The 20,309-nt window shown below is 33.9% G+C and overlaps 1 long non-coding RNA gene across 1 annotated transcript in view; it reads right to left on the bottom strand.

Annotated features, from left to right (window-relative positions):
• The window catches only part of LOC131698656 (uncharacterized), a 35,206-nt gene extending 15,060 nt beyond the window's left edge, over positions 1-20,146 (bottom strand). The window contains exons 1-2 of the long non-coding RNA XR_009307692.1: positions 20,060-20,146; positions 1,922-2,005 (exon numbers count right to left, since the gene is read on the bottom strand). This is a non-coding gene — a long non-coding RNA (uncharacterized LOC131698656). The remainder of the gene's footprint in view (positions 1-1,921; positions 2,006-20,059) is intronic.
• Between the last annotated feature and the right edge of the window lie 163 nt (positions 20,147-20,309).

Below are 20,309 nucleotides of genomic sequence, written 5' to 3'. Positions count from 1 at the left end.
CTGTGTGTTATTTATGTTTTGTACCAGCCGATTGAGATCAGTCGATTCAATGGGACGTTATCAAGCAAAAATCATCCCATACGAATGGGCCAGTAGGTACCTACTAGCCTACTAACCACTAAATGTACACTCTACCCCTAAACCTAACTGTGTTACTGTTAAAGTAATTTTTACTATTATTTCAACACTGCTTTCTAGCGCCCTCTAGCGGCTACTACGTCCGACGTCCATTAAAGCGCTTGATCCGGACTTGTACCTATAATTTATTTCTTAGCAGACGCCCTTATTCAGGGCGACTTACAAGATATCACATTATTTTTACATACAATTACCCATTTATACAGTTGGGTTTTTACTGGAGCAATCAAGGTAAAGTACCTTGCTCAAGGGTACAGCAGCAGTGTCCCCACCGGGGATTGAACCCATGACCCTCCGGTCAAGAGTCCAGAGCCCTAACCACTACTCCACACTGCTACCTGTTGGGAGTACTGGCCCATTCTAGATGATTTTTGCTTAATAATGTCCCATTGAATCGACTGATCTCATCAGATCGGGTGTTTGTACACAAGGAATTTACCGCCGTGAGAAGTTAGCTGAAAAATAAAACTTTAATGGTAAAGAACTTCAAATATTTAACTTGTGTAAGATGTGCTTGAATTCTTCTCATACTAATCCATTGTTTTTTTATTTTATCAGTATTGCTGTTTTGGTTTTATAGTATGCAAAATAGTATGCATATTCTTTTAACTGCAATATAGGCTTGCCAAGATGGCATGGAAGCATATGCAGTAGACCCTCGGAGCTACGAATCCCTTGGGAATGGAGGTTGTTCATAAGGCTGAAATGTCTGTAACTCTGTAAAATATTTCTCAATTATTTTAATATATCTGTACACCTGCTAGCTACACCATTAATCTGGCTAATAATACACGGCTGCAGCACAGTAATGCAATAGTCATATTGTTAGGTTTCTAAAGTCTTTAAAACAGCACTATACATGGAACAAAGGCTACATTTTGACTTTTATTTCTGTAAATAATAAAAACGTCACGAAAGTGCTTAAAATTTCAATTTCTGTATCTGGGTCTGCTACAAAAGGGCAATCGAATCTTTAAATTAAGTGAAATCCTTCACAGTATATTTAGGTGATGTACACATACAGCATCATAAAAGTGACAATAAGCACACACACACGCTCTATGTAGTGGTGCTACAATTCCTAATGCAAGTTCATATTGGAGTTCAATATTTGGTTATTTAGATTGGAAGAACGTTTGGACAAACCCAATAGGTATCTTCTCAACAATAAGGTTAAAAAGTATCTTATAAAATTGTTCATAGCATCTACCCTACAAAAAGTGTTTTGGCTATCTTCAAATTTGACAACTGTGCATTCTGTAATACTGAAAGAGAAACTGTGCTTCATCTATTTTATCAATGTGTTTATACAAAGTTTTTTTTTTTTTTTTAAATGATATGCAACATTATTTACTGAGAATGTTTGGTAAACAAATGAGATTTGATGGTGTTGATATTTTGTTTTATCTTTCAAAGGCACATGGCATGAACCAGGAGATTACATAGGCTTAGGTGATATAATATTTTGATTATTCTGGTGAAATACCATATTCATAAAATGAAATGGTTAAAATATAAACCAAACTTTACCTTGTTTTAAAGATGTGTAAAAACAAAAAAAACAAATAAGAAAAACATGTGATATCTTTAATTTATTTATTTTCTAATTGGTAATGGTACTCCTGGCATTGCCTTTGTATTTAGTTTATATTTAGGAATTGTATTTGGAGGTACAGTGTAATGGATTCCTCTGCAGCGGGTCCCTCTGATTGCGCATAATGGTGATTTCAGTTTTAGTCTGCTGCCACTAGGTGGCACCTGGGAGTCAAGTTGTGCCACTTACCCATTCAAAATCTGCTATGGGAATACTGTTCTTTTGCAGGTGCATTTCCAAGGTGAGGGTTGTATGTTGATATTTTCTATACATCTGCAAAGAACGTGTTAGAAGATGTTAAAACAATTGAATACATACAATAGCACAGCATCGAGTAGCTAAATCTATCTGATTTATTGATTTATTACAGAAATATTTGTTACCATTTTTGTTTGTTTCAGAGATAGCTGGTGCCCCGCACTTCCAGGTCTTTTAAAAGATGATCAACATTTTTGTGCTGAAATTATATATGACAGTTCAGCCCACAGTATGTCATATGGCGGGAATAGGAGAGAAAGAGAGAACGTTCATGGGTCTTCGCACGGGCGTGCTTTTCCATTAACTGTATAGAAACTAGCCAATACCAAATATAGCCAGTGTTGTTTAATATTACTAATTTAAAACAGAATAATGTGTGTCAGAATATATTATTTTAATTTTAAATTATTCTGTTATTGGTATTAACCACATTGTTTCCGAGCTCTCGTCATTGTTTCGTTGAATGTCCCTGTCTTTATTTTGAACTTATTTCTTTCCCGTTGTGCTGTGATTCTTGTAGCGAGAGTGATAAATAGATTTGTTTTTTAAATGAAGCTGCCGACCAGCGAGCGTCATGACGTAGCATACAGATATGTACAGTATACGCTGTTACAGGAATATATGTTGTGCACGTACCTACGTATGTACATGAAGATTACAAGAATATATTTCTTGCAAAATAGCGTTATGTTTCCATTGCAACATAGAATATAGTTTTAATTCCCCCCCCCCCCCCCCCCATACTGTATTTATTAGATTACAAAGCAACCTATATTACATTTTATTAATCATTGTGCGTAAATGTAAGGTAAACGTTTATTTCTCCCATTTTAACAATATACGGTATGCTCATTATTTGGAATAAGTCTAATTAGTGTCGTGTCTTTGTAGCGCATGTGGTGCTGTTTCTCATCTACACTTCTTTCAACAAATACACATATGTTGCAGTACAAAAGAAAATCCGAACTAAACATGTATTAATAAACACATTAAAAAAAAGTGTCTGTAGAACCGGCATGTTGCTGATTAAACAAGTGATTCTGTGAGGTGGGAAACACACTACACGCCTTCCTTTTATTATTTCTCTTAATTCTCGAAAAGAAATCTGCTAGAATATACAAGGGACAAAATATCTCATTTTAATGAATTCCAGGTGACTGCACTAACAACTGTCAACATGATTGATTGTTAAAAACATCATAAACATTGTTTCTTTTGTCCTTCTCCTATCACACCACATCTATATGTAACATGAACACATAGGATACATAATGATGTTTGTAACTGATCTTTTGGAATACATTAAACGACTACAAGCTGCTAAACTGCCCCCCCCCCCCCCCCATTCAAAATAGGAACGTGTCGTGCACATCTGTTTCATCCATATCTGCTGCAGGACTTTTTGTGTTTAAAAGTATGTTTTTATATATTTTTCTTTCTGGTGCTTCACTGTTTCGAAATGTATGGCTATCTGGAAAGTTCGACCTATAAACTGTAGGACAAAGAAGAGTTCAATCAGCTATAAAAAATAAGAAAATGTCGTCAATGAGATTTATTACATATTACAATGCATGGTGCAACATTTTCATAATATTTAATAATCCTGAACTCCACTAACTTTATACCGAAGCCAGCAAAACGTGAGACCATTTAGAGTCTTGTTATTGAAGCGACATCATGCAATAAGATAATTCTGGATAATTGTCCCTTGAGAAAAATTGTGTTGAGAGAGCCAAAACAACTGAGAAAGTATGCTATTAAGAACTCTTATTTTATAACGAATAAAGTTATTTATTATGAAAACATATTTTATTTTAACATATTAATAATAGAAACACTTTAAAAGTTTTCATTGTAAGCTAATGCATGGCGGTACAGTGAACCAAAGGAATAAAACATACAACAGATTTTTAAAACACATTTTACTATTTATATACTTTACACTGTAATGCTTATTTTTGTAACACATATGTTATTTTGTGCGTCTGAAGTATATTCTCGATCAGTTCAATATGTTGCATAAGTTTTATAATTCTTAAACATTTTTTTTACTTTAAAATTATTGCCATAAATTCACATGATCCGCAGAATTTCATAAGTTATACTTTTGAATAACTTATGATTTGTAATTGAATGTTCTAGTTCTGAAGATAACTATTTTTTTTTTTTTTTTTTTTTAAAGTTACAGATGAATTATGACTTCTTTCATCAGTTGAACGTTCTGCAGCGGACACAGCTAACATAAACACTGGGAATCAATCCAGGATAGTCAGTATAGGCGAGTGTGCGAATCAGTTGCTTTCCTTTTTATATTCCATTTTGTTATTTAATTTAATCATTTTTGTAACCGTCATTTTCCATTGAAAATACAATATTGTTTAATTAATTGTGACCACGGGCAGCGGTACAGATTTTGCTCTTCATGTCAAATTAAGACATCTAACTGACCTGAGTATAAATCACGAAACAGAGACTTCTCCCTGTCAGTTGGTTTATAGCAGCTAACAAGCAGCTGAATCCAGAACTAAAGTTTGAGTTCGAGTTAGTTAAGTTACCGCCTGACCTGTAAAATCTTCTTGTAGGCCTATGTGTATGCATTTAGCAAATCCAGCGGGTCGTTTCTATATTGAGAGATTGCAAATTAAAATACGACTGATCTTTCGACCATTTATCATCTACCAATTCGATAGGTTATCACCAGTTTCTGTAATCCACTTGAATCGGTGGGTGTTGTGTTTCTAAACGAAAAGGTCGGCAAGCAATGCCGTATTATCTGAAATTTCATGAATCACGCAACACAAGGATACCATGTATTTTTTAATGGTCTAGAAAAGTAAGTTTGTGTAATCATTACTCGTGTAACAGACAGAAACTAAAGTTTGAAATATCCTACTACCACATTTTCCATCTACCGTATGTTTATTTATTGTATTCCCATGTAAATTAAAGTTTGGGACTGCACCATAAACACAGCATCGCGTTGCCTTGACTAATTATTTAATAATGTAATACTAATTATTACATCTATCAAAGCACATACGACACATTGTAAGTCACAATATAAAAACATAATGAACAAGGAAAGTTGCTGCGTGTGTTAGGAGACGATGAGGATGGCATCTCAGACAGGAAGTAAAAGAAAGTATTTCAGCAGGGCTAGTTTGCAGGTACTTATTTTCTAAACTGAACAATCGTGTAACACGTATCTCCAAAAAGCAAGCATGGACAGACATTGAGTTCTGTTGGTGAAGAAAGGTCTATAACATGGTTGCAGGCAACAACAACAACAACAACAACAACAACAACAACAATGGACTGACTATAGCAATTTGACCCGCAAAAAACACCAGCAATGGAAGCGTGACAGTGAGAAAACCTGTGGAGGCCCGTCATCATGCTACCCAAAGAGGGTGATTCAATTACTGCGGACCTCTGTCACTGGGCGTGTTTCGGGGGGATGTGACACTAATAGCACAAGCCCCAGCAGAAAGCAGCCCAGTGGAGAAGGTCGTCGATCCAGGTAAAATGATTAATATGCATTAATTGTGGTGTTTCTGTTTGAAATCTTGTGATAGACAAGTCGAAGTCTGTATGGTTTTCCTGTATAGTGTGTGTGTCTATACACACACAACATGATATATATATATATATATATATATATATATATATATATATATATATATATATATATATATATATATAATGTTTTCCCTCATACAAGACGCCAATCTGCATTGAATGTATGAAACTGCAGTGTCGAAATAAATAGAATTGTTTTTATTATTATTATTATTTGTTTATTTAGCAGACACCTTTATCCAAGGCAACTTACAGAGACTAGGGTGTGTGAACAATGCATCAGCTGCAGAGTCACTTACAACTACGTCTCACCCGAAAGACGGAGCACAAGGAGGTTAAGTGACTTGCTCAGGGTCACACAATGAGTCAGTAGCCGAGGTGGGATTTGAACTGGGTACCTCCTGGTTATAAGCCTGTTTCTTTAACCACTGGACCACACAGCCTCCTCCTTTGAGGCAACCTATGCACCTTTCAATGACCTGTCTAGTTTTGCAATGGTCAAAGCTGTGTTTCTCCCCTGCTCTTGATGTAGTTGTGGTTACTGGTGTTAGAAGAAAAGGAAGAAGGGGATATCCACTGTCTCCCAACAACCAGCCACCTTGGAAGCCACCCTCCTTTCCAATGACACCGCTATTTGACCAGATAAATGCATCATGTGTGGCGCCCTGCCACTTAGCCACCACATTTCTAATAATGAGTTTGTGGTCGCATATTATCTGGACATTCAATGATTGGTAGGGGAGACCGGGGACGGTTATAACACCTTGAATTTCTCCAATCACAAGCAAGCGAGAGCGCCATCATTCACTCACTGGACACATGCCCAGTTCAGGTCTCTGTCTGACCTAGTAGAGTACATTTTTTCCCCAATTTTCTTTTCGTGAGATATATAATATATAATATATATAATCGGTGTTATTCAGTTTATGGATCCAGGCTTTTATCATTCTCATCCCTGATCTCTGTACTTATAATTGACACAATTGATTGCTCTTAGTTTTGTTCTTTCTTGCTGGAACATGAGGTTTAGTAATGGCTCCCTGGGTTGGGGCCAGTTGTAACACGTGTTACAATCGACCGCATACACCATTAGCTGAACTATATTTAGGCACATGAATCTTGCACTGAAAGAAACAAAATGTTCTTATATCACAATTGTGACTCAGATTGACATATTCTTGCTTGTTAAAGCCTATAATTTTAGGGATGTTAAAACGTTTTTAAAGTAGAACAAAATAATTGCCTTATGTGAACATTTTTATTTTTCCATAAAGATACTCAGTTCTTTTGTTAAATAAAAACAAACATATTTGCTTCATGTGAAAACTGTTCTTATTCAATAAAGCATTCAATTCTTGAGTTAAGTGAAACGTGTTGTTATTATTTAATTATTCTTCACAGAAAGCTACATCTGACCCCACCCCCGTTACAACTGACGCTGGCCATGGGGTCAACTGTAACATCAGACACCTTACATTTCAAGCCCTCTTGCCATATGTCTATAAGATATGGTGATTGGTAGAGGACAGATGTAAGTTGTTTGCATCAAAGTCTGGTCAAACTAGCTCAAATCATTTGTGCGTAATGGAGAGAAAGGTAAAACATGATACAAATGTCCCCGGTCTCCTCTAGCCTTTACGACACACATAGTGGTACTCATCATTACTCGGCGCCCGTATTTGAATATGTACCGGCTACTACTCCTATAACATTTGGAAAATTACAGATTGCATGGACACCTTCCTTAATTGTGTGCAGCTCCGGCGCAGTAAGCCGCTTAATGTACATTAATGTAGTGTGGAGAGTGGTCTTTATGAGCAGCTGTAACATTTTCATGACATCGGCACACTGATGCCTTGCTAATCGCCAGTGTGCCACCCAATACATTTTGGAAGGATCCGCTGGCCAGAAATCTTAACCTGACTAACACTTGTACTTCTGTAGATAGACCGCAATGTCTCTTTGTTTGTCGGCGCACAAACAGATCAAGAAATGGAAAACTATTTTGGACATCCTCCCTCTTCAAACGGTACTTGGCAATCATTTCTTCATCTGAAACCACGTCAAAAATGTTTTGCACACATCTTCTACTAAAATCCCTATAAGCCGGTGCTCCCTGTCGTTGTAAATATTTCGGTCTATGCATTAAATACACTGCACGCATGAAAACAGCCATGTTTCCGAAGGTTCGAAACAGGAAATGACGGTGAGATCTACCTGTCGTATCTATACACCAAGGAAGTTGGTGTCAATAGAATAAGAGAAGAAATACGATCAGGTAGTGTGTGCGATGTTTTACAGAAACTGTACTTCTGTCGTATATTTTTCTCCCGACATCAGACTTGCCAGATACGTTAGCCTAAGTGCATATAGAAACGACCCCCAGGAGATCGACACAATGATGTTTTTTACTTGCAGCTTGTAAATGGAAAGACAAAGTGTAGTTGGAAGTCAAATTAAAATATGTCTGTGACGGGATTCGTAATATGTGAAGATGTTACTGCATGTTAGGATATGAATATGTAATTTCAGCTTGCAAAGCATGATACATTAATATTACTAATGCGTTGCAAAATCTATTACTAATGCGTTGCAAAATCTATTACTAATGCGTTGAAAAATCTATTACTAATGCGTTGAAAACTCTATTACTAATGCGTTGAAAAATCTATTACTAATGCGTTGAAAACTCTATTACTAATGCGTTGAAAAATCTATTACTAATGCGTTGCAAAATCTATCACTAATGCGTTGCAAAATCTATTACTAATGCGTTGAAAAATCTATTACTAATGCGTTGAAAAATCTATTAATAATGCGTTGCAAAATTAAATTCTTCCGAATCATGGTGGTTACGTTCCTATATATTAAAATACGGATTATAATTAGGAATGTAACTATTTTTTGCACTTTTTAAAACAAATAGGCCTAATGATGCAAATAAATACATAAATAAAAGCGCCAATGTTTCAAAATTGTAATAAATAACACATAATGTTAATCTAAGGATATACCCCAAGGGTACACACAAGTACATATTTTCATTGTTGACTATTAACACAAAGCTGTAGGAAAAACCGATATGGGTCCTTATGTTGTAAATTACATGTGTTGCAAATAATATCTATTCTGCCAAATATGACATTGTCATTTACTCTCTAGCATTTCAGCATTAACATTTTTTTGGTAAGTATTTTTCAATCATTTTTCTTTTCATAACCCAGATACATACCTTGATCAAAAACAGACCATTTCTAAAAATAAATAAATACACAAAAACACATTTTAAACGAAACATGGGCCAACTGTTTAAATGTAGCTACATGGCAATTAAAACAAAATGCAGACGGTTGTAAGTTTTCCAGTTCTCGGTTTTCGTTAACCTTTGGATTCTGTAGAGCATTCTGCAGAACAAACTGAGTCAAAGCTGTCAAAATATCATTTGTTTGTTAAGGCATCCAAGACCCAGGACAGCTTTGCTAAACCCTGATTCAAAAGAATAGCAAAGAAGAAAAGCCTATTCTGAACACGGGACATTATATAAAGGTAATTGTTCAGATTCATCTTGTGTGTGTATAATAATAATAATAATAATAATAATAATAATAATAATAATAATAATAATAATAATAATAATAGCTCCTCTTTGTAATTTTGTAATCCTAATACCCACGTTAAATATGCGTTTGCAAGAAATCGTAAAACAGTATATGCAGATGGATATAGATAGATAGACAGATAATAGATAGATAGATAGATAGATAGATAGATAGATAGATAGATAGATAGATAGATAGCTAGATAGATAGATAGATAGACCATACACGAGACATAATGGTTTTACATAACACATTTAAAGGTACCGTTTCAAAATTTATTTTTAAAAGATTACTGCAACTAGCCTTCTCTGAATTTCATGGATTGGGCTTTGTTTATCCTTGAATTAAACTTTTGTAACCCTCTGAATAGATATATAGGTAAAGTTAAGTTATTTTGAGTGATGGAAAAGGTCCCGTTGGCGTGATGGGTTAACATACAAAGGTACTAACTCTTGAATATGTGCAAAAAGTCTTCAGACGCATGGCGTCCTTTTTGTAATAAAATGTTATTGATGATCGTTTGAAAGTTATGGCGACTCAAAAGTTGTAAAAGTTGTAATAAACTAGGAGGCATGTCATTAGTTCACCAGTCCTTATTTAGGTTTTATTTGAACACTTACTGCTCAAAATAAAATAAATACTAAAATGTTGTTTGTTTGTGTAAAAAAAATACTGTTGGTTGAATGGTAAAAAACGATTATTAAAAAAAGTAGGCCTACACATAAATATGTTTTTCAAATAACAAATAGCTTCTATGCTAAAATTATAAAATAAAAATAAAAAAATCAAGAGGATGTTATTCCACCATAAAACCAAATGTTTAATAATCAAATTAATAGTAATTAATTTAATTATTCAAAAAATATACCTTAGATGCACACAAATCAACTAGGGTTACCAAAATAAATATTACAGTGTAAACTATAAAGTATGTTGCATAGGACTTTCATTAAGGTTTACAGTATAGGCCTATTGACCATCTTTTTACATTAAACATTATATATATATATATATATATATATATATATATATATATATATATATATATATATATATATATGTAACACCACTGTTATTATAAATACAATACCCTCACGTGTCTTTGCACCGAAAATAAAGGCAATTAGAAATGGGAGAGGGTGTTACTGACTCTTCAATCGCCTTTGACCTTTCATTGTTATATATTGGTTCTTTAGGTTTCTTTCTTTATGGTTTTAGTGCGCCCTTGATAGCAACAGACACCGCGGATTAGACAAAGCGACACTTTGGGCGTCTATGACCACTTCATTACCCACCTCACCTATATTTCACAAGTGTACTAGTAGGCCTAGCATGCCAAATAAATAAAAACATCCTGAGCTTGAGTATTTTTTTAAATACCTTTTCGATATCAGCGTTGTTTTGAATAAGCCAACAATGTGTTCTAATGAAAATGAGGAATTGGACGTTTGTAACACATATTTTTCCTACATTTATAATGTAGAGTTTACCGTTATCCCTCACGTCTTTAATCATGGACACAACAGTTTTAGTCAAAATAATATTCTGGAATTTGTTAAAAAGATTTATTTTTGATAATCTATGAAATATAATAATTATTTAATTATATAATATATATTAACTTATTGTTACTAAGGTAATCATGTTAAGATTCAGAGGCCCTTGTCCTTTTTTTCATACAAAGCGCTAATTTTAAAACATTTGATTTGATTTGGAATATAAGCGCTTCTTGACTGGTCAGTCGGTGAGCTGATAATTCATCTGTAACATTGTTGTGACAATTCAGAATCCAAAAAAATACATGCGCGTGGCCAAAACGCGTAACAAGTGTTTGGGGTCATAATGCCACTCATTCTTCAAATTTTAAGAAACGTAATATTTTAAGATAATATCGATAACAGTAGAAATGGTTGAATGAATTAACAACCCCTACATAACGGTATTTAAAAAAAAAAAAAAAAAAAAAACATTAACATATTCAATTAAATTGTATTGCCGTTCATTCGACTTTTGAATCTATTGTTTAGGACTCTCTCTATTGGCAATGAAAACACATGACTATTAATTCACTTTGTAACCATGTAGATGCGTTATAATGTTCAAGGTGTAATAGTTAAAAAAAATACATAATGTAACAAATTCATTTTTCCCCTAACGTATACTTTATTATAGAGACACCCATAAAAAGGTATTCAAAAGGAAAGATGAAAAAATAAAAATAATTTAAAACTTCCACGAAGACTTAATAGCTACCCTACAACAAAATCAATAAAGGGGTTAACATTTCAATTAGGAATCCTATTGATTCAATTATCATTGCAGTTCAGTCAGGAACAAACAGATATTTGAACTTAAACTGAATTTGATGGTCTAGTACATCAATCGCTGTAACAATGATGACATATACATGCATATACATACATACATACATACATACATAGACATACAAATACATACATGTCTACATGTCTATACTTTACAAAAAATAAGAACGTTGGAAGGCTAAGGAATATAAAGTAGCCTATAGTTAAAAAGTATTTTTTCTATTCAATCTTGTAAACTAATTCAGTATACTGTACCATTATTATTATTATTATTATTATTATTATTATTATTATTATTATTATTATTATTATTATTATTATTATTAATAATAATAATAATAATAATAATAATAATAATAATAATAATAATAATAATAATAATAATAATAATGATGATGTTTACTACACGTATGACATTCCTAAAAAAGAAACAATGTATAATACTAGACAATAAAGCAGCCTATGCTGTCTTTTACCTGGTGAGAATTTTTTTTTTCAATGACAGAAATTAGACAAACAAACCCCTTCCTTTATGTATTAACATTGTTCGCTGTGTTCTGCAAAATATGTCCGAATATTGTCACAGACAGCAACATATTGTGTAAAGACTAGCACTGGTTATTACTGTAGTTAACCGATTAACCGGGGAGTGCGTTTTTATTGAACACCTTAGATGTCTATTGCCTCATGAAATCAATTCATCAGCAACGCAAGTCAACCTTTGGAGCCTTCTGACTGTACTTGTGTACAACGACTAAAATACAACTGTTCAAACTGTTTTTAGAAGTAAACATTTCTAAATTGCAGTACTTAAGTGGATTATAGCATTATACGCTACTTTACGATTTGTTAAACGTTTTATGGTAAGCATGTTGTTAACATTATAGCAAGGACTGTGTTTAAAACATTTATTTTTTTTACTTAAATAGATAAACAGGTGTTGATGCTGGCTTCGTTTTATAAACACGTTTAACATAATAGCAGCCGAATGCATGGCTTCCATCATATGCATGGGGTTACAGTTTTGTTCAATGGCTTTCAGCACCCCTACTATAAAATGATTCCAGCGCCACTGGCTCCAAGATAGAAGAAAAAACAAATGCGGTCCTAGATTTATCGTTAATATTGTACTTGACCCCAAGGTCTTCGTCTTCCTCAATGTTTTACTCTCACTGGCAGAAGCCTGGACGCTCCCCATGGTAACGAATCCATTATTTAAGTTTGTAGTTTGATGGATTGTTGCTCGCGCTATTCCAGGAATATACATCCAAAGGGAATAAGCTCTGGGGAAGATGCAGAAATGAAGATATTCTGTTTTGTATACCACACAGGATGTACCTTAGAGGCAATATATTATCCTAATAGTTGTCACTGAGAATCATAAGGGACCATAAGGGAAGCAACTGTTTCAGGATTCTTTCTTCACATAGCCTACATACTTTCAGGACTAAAAGCCCATGCATTGTTAGCTTTGACATACCGTAATGTGCCACTTAATACAGAAAATCGGTTTTGCGTTTAAACAAATTGATAGCATTTTTAAAGAAATATATAAAGAAGTTTTGGGTTAAAGTTATTTATGTTCTTTCTACATTTCTGACAAATCACGTGGTGTATCTACCCTTTCTATGTGTATAAGCGCTCCCATTTGTCTGGGGTGACCTGCTAACTCAGATGTAAAATGTATAAGAAGCGTCATTGTATTTGAATTGCTAAAATTAAGAGTTTAATGAAAATTAAATAAAATACATTTGGGGCATGTACAGTAGGGTCCTATAGTAAAAAGGTCTTCAAAGGTGTGGTGTGCTACTGTATATTTAGCAGATAACGTTATTGTCTCCAGAGCAGTTATATAGGAATAGGGCAGCAGTGTGGAGTAGTGGTTAAGGCTCTGGACTTTTGACCGGAGGGTCGTGGGTTCAATCCCCGGTGGGGACACAGCTGCTGTACCCATGAGCAAGGTACTTTACCTAGATTGCTCCAGTAAAAACCCAACTGTATAAATGGGTAATTGTATGTAAAAATAATGTGATATCTTGTAACCATTGTAAGTCTGCTAAGAAATAAATAATAATAATAATAATAATATATACCCTAAGTACTAATCTTAACTCAGAGAGAAGCCGAAATTGAACTCTCCACTTACCACCTTGCTATCATCTAAGGGTTCACAAAATACTACCTATTATAAAGGCCGACGTCATACAGGTCTGCTTGGATGAAGTTGTCAGGTGAGATATGATCATTAGTCTGTGTGGGCATTTGTGATATAAACTGCAGATATACATTCATTGGCGAATTAAAAAAAAAAAAGTGTGCGCATATAACAATCATCGATATAACCTCATAAATATCTTATGGAAATATGTCGGGTACATTACTGCTCTATCCCACTGCTGTTTTCTTCAAGGTTAGATATTAAAACAATTTAAAGTTTATAAATTAGCTTTATTTCTGGGCACATACTTACCTTTTTAGATGTTTACATTTTTTAGACAAGTCAGGGATTTTGAATGAGACTTTTTTGTGTTTTTGTCGGAGTTGTATGATTAATTATTCTTGTTGTTCCTACCATATGACGAAATTAATGTTGTAACAATACAAATGATTATGCAGTCGAAAATACACATCAGATCAACTAGTGTAGACCGATGCAAGGCTAAACACGTTGTAGAATATTAACACCACCAGCACGAATTCCCCAAATGACACTTAGCTTAGACTAACGTGGTGTATTGTTTGCTGTGGTTACATTTTAATTATGGTGCCACTATCCTTATTTACTTCAGAAGGAAAATATCTACGATTAAGAGCATCAACTGTTGTGTTGCCTTTTAAAAGGAAATCGCGTGTTATGCACTATTCTTTGTGTACTAAACATATTTGAAATATAATGAAATGCACTGCAGTATCAATTTAGCCTGAAGGGGTCGCAGTTTCTGCAAAGATCAATTTTAGTCGAATCGTTTTACGGTTGCAAAGTTTCAATCTTACAGCTTTAACACAAAAACATACATGTAAATCAATATGTCAAGTGGTAATAACACTATAAACCTATTCACTGTCTAATTATACAACATGTAAATGTATTTGTGTTACTGTCCTATGTTAACACATCAGACTATGGTATAGCTAAGAAATAAATAATAATAATAATAATAATAATAATAATAATAATAATAATAATAATAATAATAATAATAATAATAATAATAATATAGTTTTAAAACATAATAAAGAAATAGTGGGGTGTGTGGGAGGAAATTATTTTCTCATAAACAATAGTCGTAGTTGTAATAACATCAATTGCTAGGATCATTGTTCGTCTTCATTTCGAAAACATTTTGATTGTGTGTGTAAGACATCGGCAGGTGATATATTTTAGTGTTTCCTGAGAGAGAGAGAGAGAGAGAGAGAGAGAGAGAGAGAGAGAGAGAGAGAGAGAGAGAGAGAGATTAATTTAAACGAAATAAATATTTAAACAGGTACATTACATGTTATTGACTAATTTAAGTTAGAAATGGAATTAATAAGATATGACTCTTACAGTAATGAAATGAGTATGTGTTTTTTTTTCCATGGCAAGGATGCTACATTCATTTTCGAAAATGACCGACCTGTGTAGGCCTGTATACACGCAGTGTGTTATATGCAGCATGTAAACTGCGTTACAATTTGTTTTAGAAGTGGCTCAATGTAACTGTTGCTAAATAAAGCTTTTTTAATGGTGTATAGCCTTGAGGTTGCAATGCCTTTTCCCAGATACCTTTGTCAATAGTTTGAGGTAGCGTGTTGGTGGGATTGTGGTCTGAAATAGTATTCGATGTGGATAATTTTGCATCAAAGATGAATGTAATCTATTACTTGGTTACAGAGCAGCTTTCTAGAATGGAAATCATCAATATACAATATTATGAACATTTGAGATTCTCACAATTATTAATGTGTATTGGGTACAACTTGGCATTATCGATTTACAAACAAAAACAGTAATGCTTTATCGCGAAACATTTCTATGTTAAACAAAATATACCTATGTGCAACCTGGTCTTACTGTGGAAACGTTATCACGGTAACGTTTTCTAGTGCCTAAAAACGTTACTCTCTATGTGTAGTGCGTCGGTCTAAATGTATTGGACAGAAAGCAATACATGCCATTTAACAAAATCCAGACACTTCCATAACGCTTGCATATAAGACATACCACACACTGAGAGATAATGTAGTGATATAGTGTAGCCTACTACAATTATCCGCAGGCGTGCATTCTACATAGGCATGGACATATTGCTGTACATTCACAAATGAGCATAGGCTGGCAATACATAGACTAAAACCAAATAACCCCCAAAGTCTAAAGCGTGTTAGTCATCTGAAGTCTGAACTGTTAACATGATCTCCTAACTTTGATAAAGTCGCTTGTAGACTTTGGAGTGTGTGTGAACACGATTACACCCAAAGTAAATGTTTTGGTTCTTACGTTGCTCGGAATTCACACATCTCTTTCAGAAGTCCTTGTGTTGCTGAAAGACCGGGACGGTAGTTTTCAACGGAAGGGATTTATCCAGAAATCCTGCAAAGACTCCAACTCAATATTTAGTTAGCTTTAACACTAGCAATGCTTTGCGGTTTAGACTTTGTTTTAAAATGACAAGAATGAAATTAAGAAAAGTGTAGCTCTAATGTACATGTATCAAACAGCAGCATATGGTGTATCTATTTCCAAGAAATAAATATATTTCCAGGTGTGATATTTATACATACCCCGCTTGCACAGTCCCTAGTGCTTATAATAAATAAATACGGACGTCTCATGTTTTTATTTATTTATTTATTTATTTTATTATAAATGATTAAATAAAGGCAATACGACGTCATCAAAGTACGAAAAAGAGAGAAAACAGTTCGAAGGACTCACACAATATCAACTATCTGGTGGAATAAAACGCACCATACTGTTAATGGGGTTCTGCATAAATACACAGAGCTACCGCATGTGTCTTTATAGTCACCAAATAACCACCAACTCCCCAATGTTCGTCGTTTGTGCCAGTAATACACAGAAAAAAGGTCTGTTTAATACATGATATAGTTAAAAAAATAAAAAAATAAATACGGAAATGCCGAACTGAACACTTAAACAAATAAGAAAAATGGCTGTAAACCCAAAAAGCAGTTCTTACTGGAATGTATAGTTCATTCATGGCCGCTGTTTCAAAGCTGATTTAGACATCTGTAAGTAACACTATTACGAATCCTTTACTGCTATTTTCCTGCCATCAAATTAAAATGTAATAGTATATCATTTGATAACGCTCAATGACTGATGCATTTGTATAGGTGAAAAAAAACGTTTAAATTACTACTCGAACAATGATAGATGATATCTAAAAGTATTGATGTACTATCCTATATTTGCTATTGTTAGCAACCATAACAAAAGAAAACTCAAACACTTTATTGAGGTTAAACATTGGGCTCTAAATGTAGCCTACGTGGCTAAAAATGGAAAACACTATACCATGATGCAAAATTAATCAGTTTGTATTATTATTATGAAATGCATTAAATACGTAGCCTAAGACTCCATGATATTGCCATTATACCATACATTTATAGAGTTCCTATTTATGTTTTGTACAACGTAAAATATAGTGTTTGTACAGAACTGAAACCGGTGTATAACGGCATTTATTAATGGCAAAATAACAGCCAAATCTATGGCTCTTATACTATGAGTTAGTCTAGTTGGTATTAGCATATAATACAGAATTAATCTGGTTGTGGATGTTATGTGATACAGCTAAGTGTAGCAAAACAAAATGAACTGCAACTAAAATTAGAATTTGTACTGTTATTATACGTAATAAACGTGTTAACAGTTTGTAAAGTTTTTTTCTTTTTTTACAGTTCGCCTAGAAAATATCATATCGATATATCAGCACTATACAACCACAAAATTATTTACACAAAACATTTAAGGAAAAACCAAATCTGATATTACAGAACAGTTTACTGGACTATAGTTAGGCTACTTTAAGTTGCTGCTTAATGATATAAAGCTGGTTTACATTAAACTGAGTCATTGTTTTCTGATCGCAGAGTGACCAGATAGTGGTTGAATCACAGTTTTGGAGAGTTACCTTTTACCGGACAACAATCCGTATTGTGAGGTGTATTTGTTGATATAATTATTTGCCAATGGACGCCTCTAAGTACCTAATGAAATTACTACTGAACAGTGAGTGGGTACATGAAGCGCGCGCGAGCCAATGATTTGCATATTACCAAGGAATAATGGCAAATGAATGACCCAGCGCCGCGACCACCAATACAGGAAAACGTGAATTAAATATCGTCAAACAAGTTTCCTTGATATCAAAACGTGATTGTTTTGAGTTGCCCAGCCGAGACCCCTACCCCGCCACAGACTGACTGTGGATGTGACCTTTGTTATTTCAGCCCACACTAAGCACCTCAATGGAAACAAGTAGAGCACGTTCATTTCTGATAAACATTATCCTTAAACCACTGGAGACCGAAGTAAGGAAAGCGAGCTGTTCCGACAGGGGCACGTCAGGAACACACAGTGAGAAAGCAAGCGAGAGAAAGGAGAGAAACAGATAGGAAGAAATAAAGAAAAAATAGGCAGCGAAGGTTAGAAAGTCATCCATAAGAAAACACAGCTGAAAGGAAGGCCATATTGCAATGCATTTAGACAAGAAACAGGTTTGTGCGGAAGCAACGTGTGGGGAGAGTTCGTGAAAGACAGTAAAATTGTAAGCTACATAAATTGACATTGTATTTAAACTACTTCATAAGGGTAATATGAGAACACAAAGGACGTGCTTAAGTCAACAGATTATTTTGAACTGCAACGCAATGAGCGAGTAAGAACTACATACTTGGAAACAAATATGTAAGAGAGCGGTAAGAAATAATACGAAACAACAAGAATAAATAATAGTTAAACGACAGATGTATGAACCTGGAGGGTGGTGGAATACCAGTATAAACAGGAAACAAGACAATATTTGAGTGACATAGAAATAAATAGGTTGAACCCAGACACTGCAATTATTATGCAGTCAAACGCGCAAAAACAGAAACCATGCATTTCAAGCAATTTTATAATCATTGAAAGGACTTTTCTTTTAAGTCGACGCACGGGCTGTATCCCAGGGCTGTGTGTTCTAGCTACATGGTTTCATTTGTAAGGGATGCATATTTCTTTATTGGATAAGGGTTGAAGTTATTTAATGTATTATGAAGTGTGGCAGCGATATACTGGACTATTTGCACGATTCAACCCAAAGCGTAGAGTAAGAGGAAAGGCAACAAAGAATATTTTTCATACCAATTATACTGGCTGTATTCATGGAGATTATATTCGCCGCACTTAAGTGGGATTCTAAGTGTTGGGGTTTTATCAACAAAAAACAGAAGACAATACACAAAAATCTACATACGAAGTAAATACAAGCCAACCAATTTACCATTTAAAAAAAAATGTGTATACATGTTGCATCAGGTTTAAAAATTAGACTAACTAAAGTATATATATATATATATATATATATATATATATATATATATATATATATATATATATATATATATATATATATATATATATATTACTAGGGTTTACCAATTTCGTTTCCAAGAAATGCCTAGTCAGTTTTAATTGCATTTATCACGTTTTTAAATCATATGGTTACATTTGTAAAAACAAAGCAACGTTTTTATAGTTAATATTTTATAACAAAGAAAACTGTATTGTGTACCGGTTGCATTATTTGTACTACTTAAATCTAATTAATTAAAAAGAAACCCAATTCTTGCCATCCTTAATTTTACTTTTCAGTATCCTTGGCATAACTCAATGTTACTTCGTCAAGTGTTGCATTATGAAACCTCGGCATGAAACAAACTTGGTCTAACATTCGGCCATTAAACTAAGAGTGATGCAGGGAATATGTATGCTAACCTCGCTAAATTACTCACGAAGATCATCTTGCCGATGAAAATAAAACAACATACATAAAAACATAAGTCGATCATTATTGCGTTGATTTCAAACAACTTACTAAGATGTAACATGAAGCGATAACCCGTTGTCTTGCAATAAGAAGAGTAGTGTTTACTGAATTTCAACAATTTAAAATCTAATAATTACATTTAAAAAACAAAATATGACTTTAAATAATCATGATTACAATACACAGTAAAGTCAAAATGAAAGTTTATCATGACAAATAAAATCATCAAAGTAAGTTTGACAATAATATCGCCTATATATTGCACACATAAATGCACAACAATTTTAATTATTCTTATTATAATTGGTACAATTAACCAAATGAATTAAAAAGTGCAGTAAACTAAAGTGTTATATGTTTTAGATCTGTATTTTCAAAGGTAATTTGTTGCTTAAGATAACCTAATTGATGTTTGGGAAATTGTGGATAGATACAGTGCCTGTACAGACATATATTTGAGTAACATATATGTATTGACTGTTTATAGTATAAATACAAAGCGTTACATTATTTGAATAGACTTACCATTCCTACTGAACGTTGTAAAGTAGCCTATAGCTTTGCATAGAGGTTGGCAGTCTATGTTGGGCATGCCTGTTCGAATAAAGAACAAGAAATCACCATTGCGCTGTCATGTCAACTTCACTGGCCAATAGGAGCAGGTCTATTGTAAGTCCCTTCTGTTTACAGGCTACTCAGCGGTGAGTGACAGGCAAAGTTACAGAAGTCCGGCCCATTCTGGTATTAGATTGTAATGTAAGTCAGACGTCTCTCT

The sequence above is a fragment of the Acipenser ruthenus genome, chromosome 18 (genome assembly GCF_902713425.1).
Source record: "Acipenser ruthenus chromosome 18, fAciRut3.2 maternal haplotype, whole genome shotgun sequence".
NCBI lineage: Eukaryota > Metazoa > Chordata > Actinopteri > Acipenseriformes > Acipenseridae > Acipenser > Acipenser ruthenus.
Note: the sequence above shows the minus strand (reverse complement) of the source record. Positions and strands in the feature narration are given on the sequence as shown.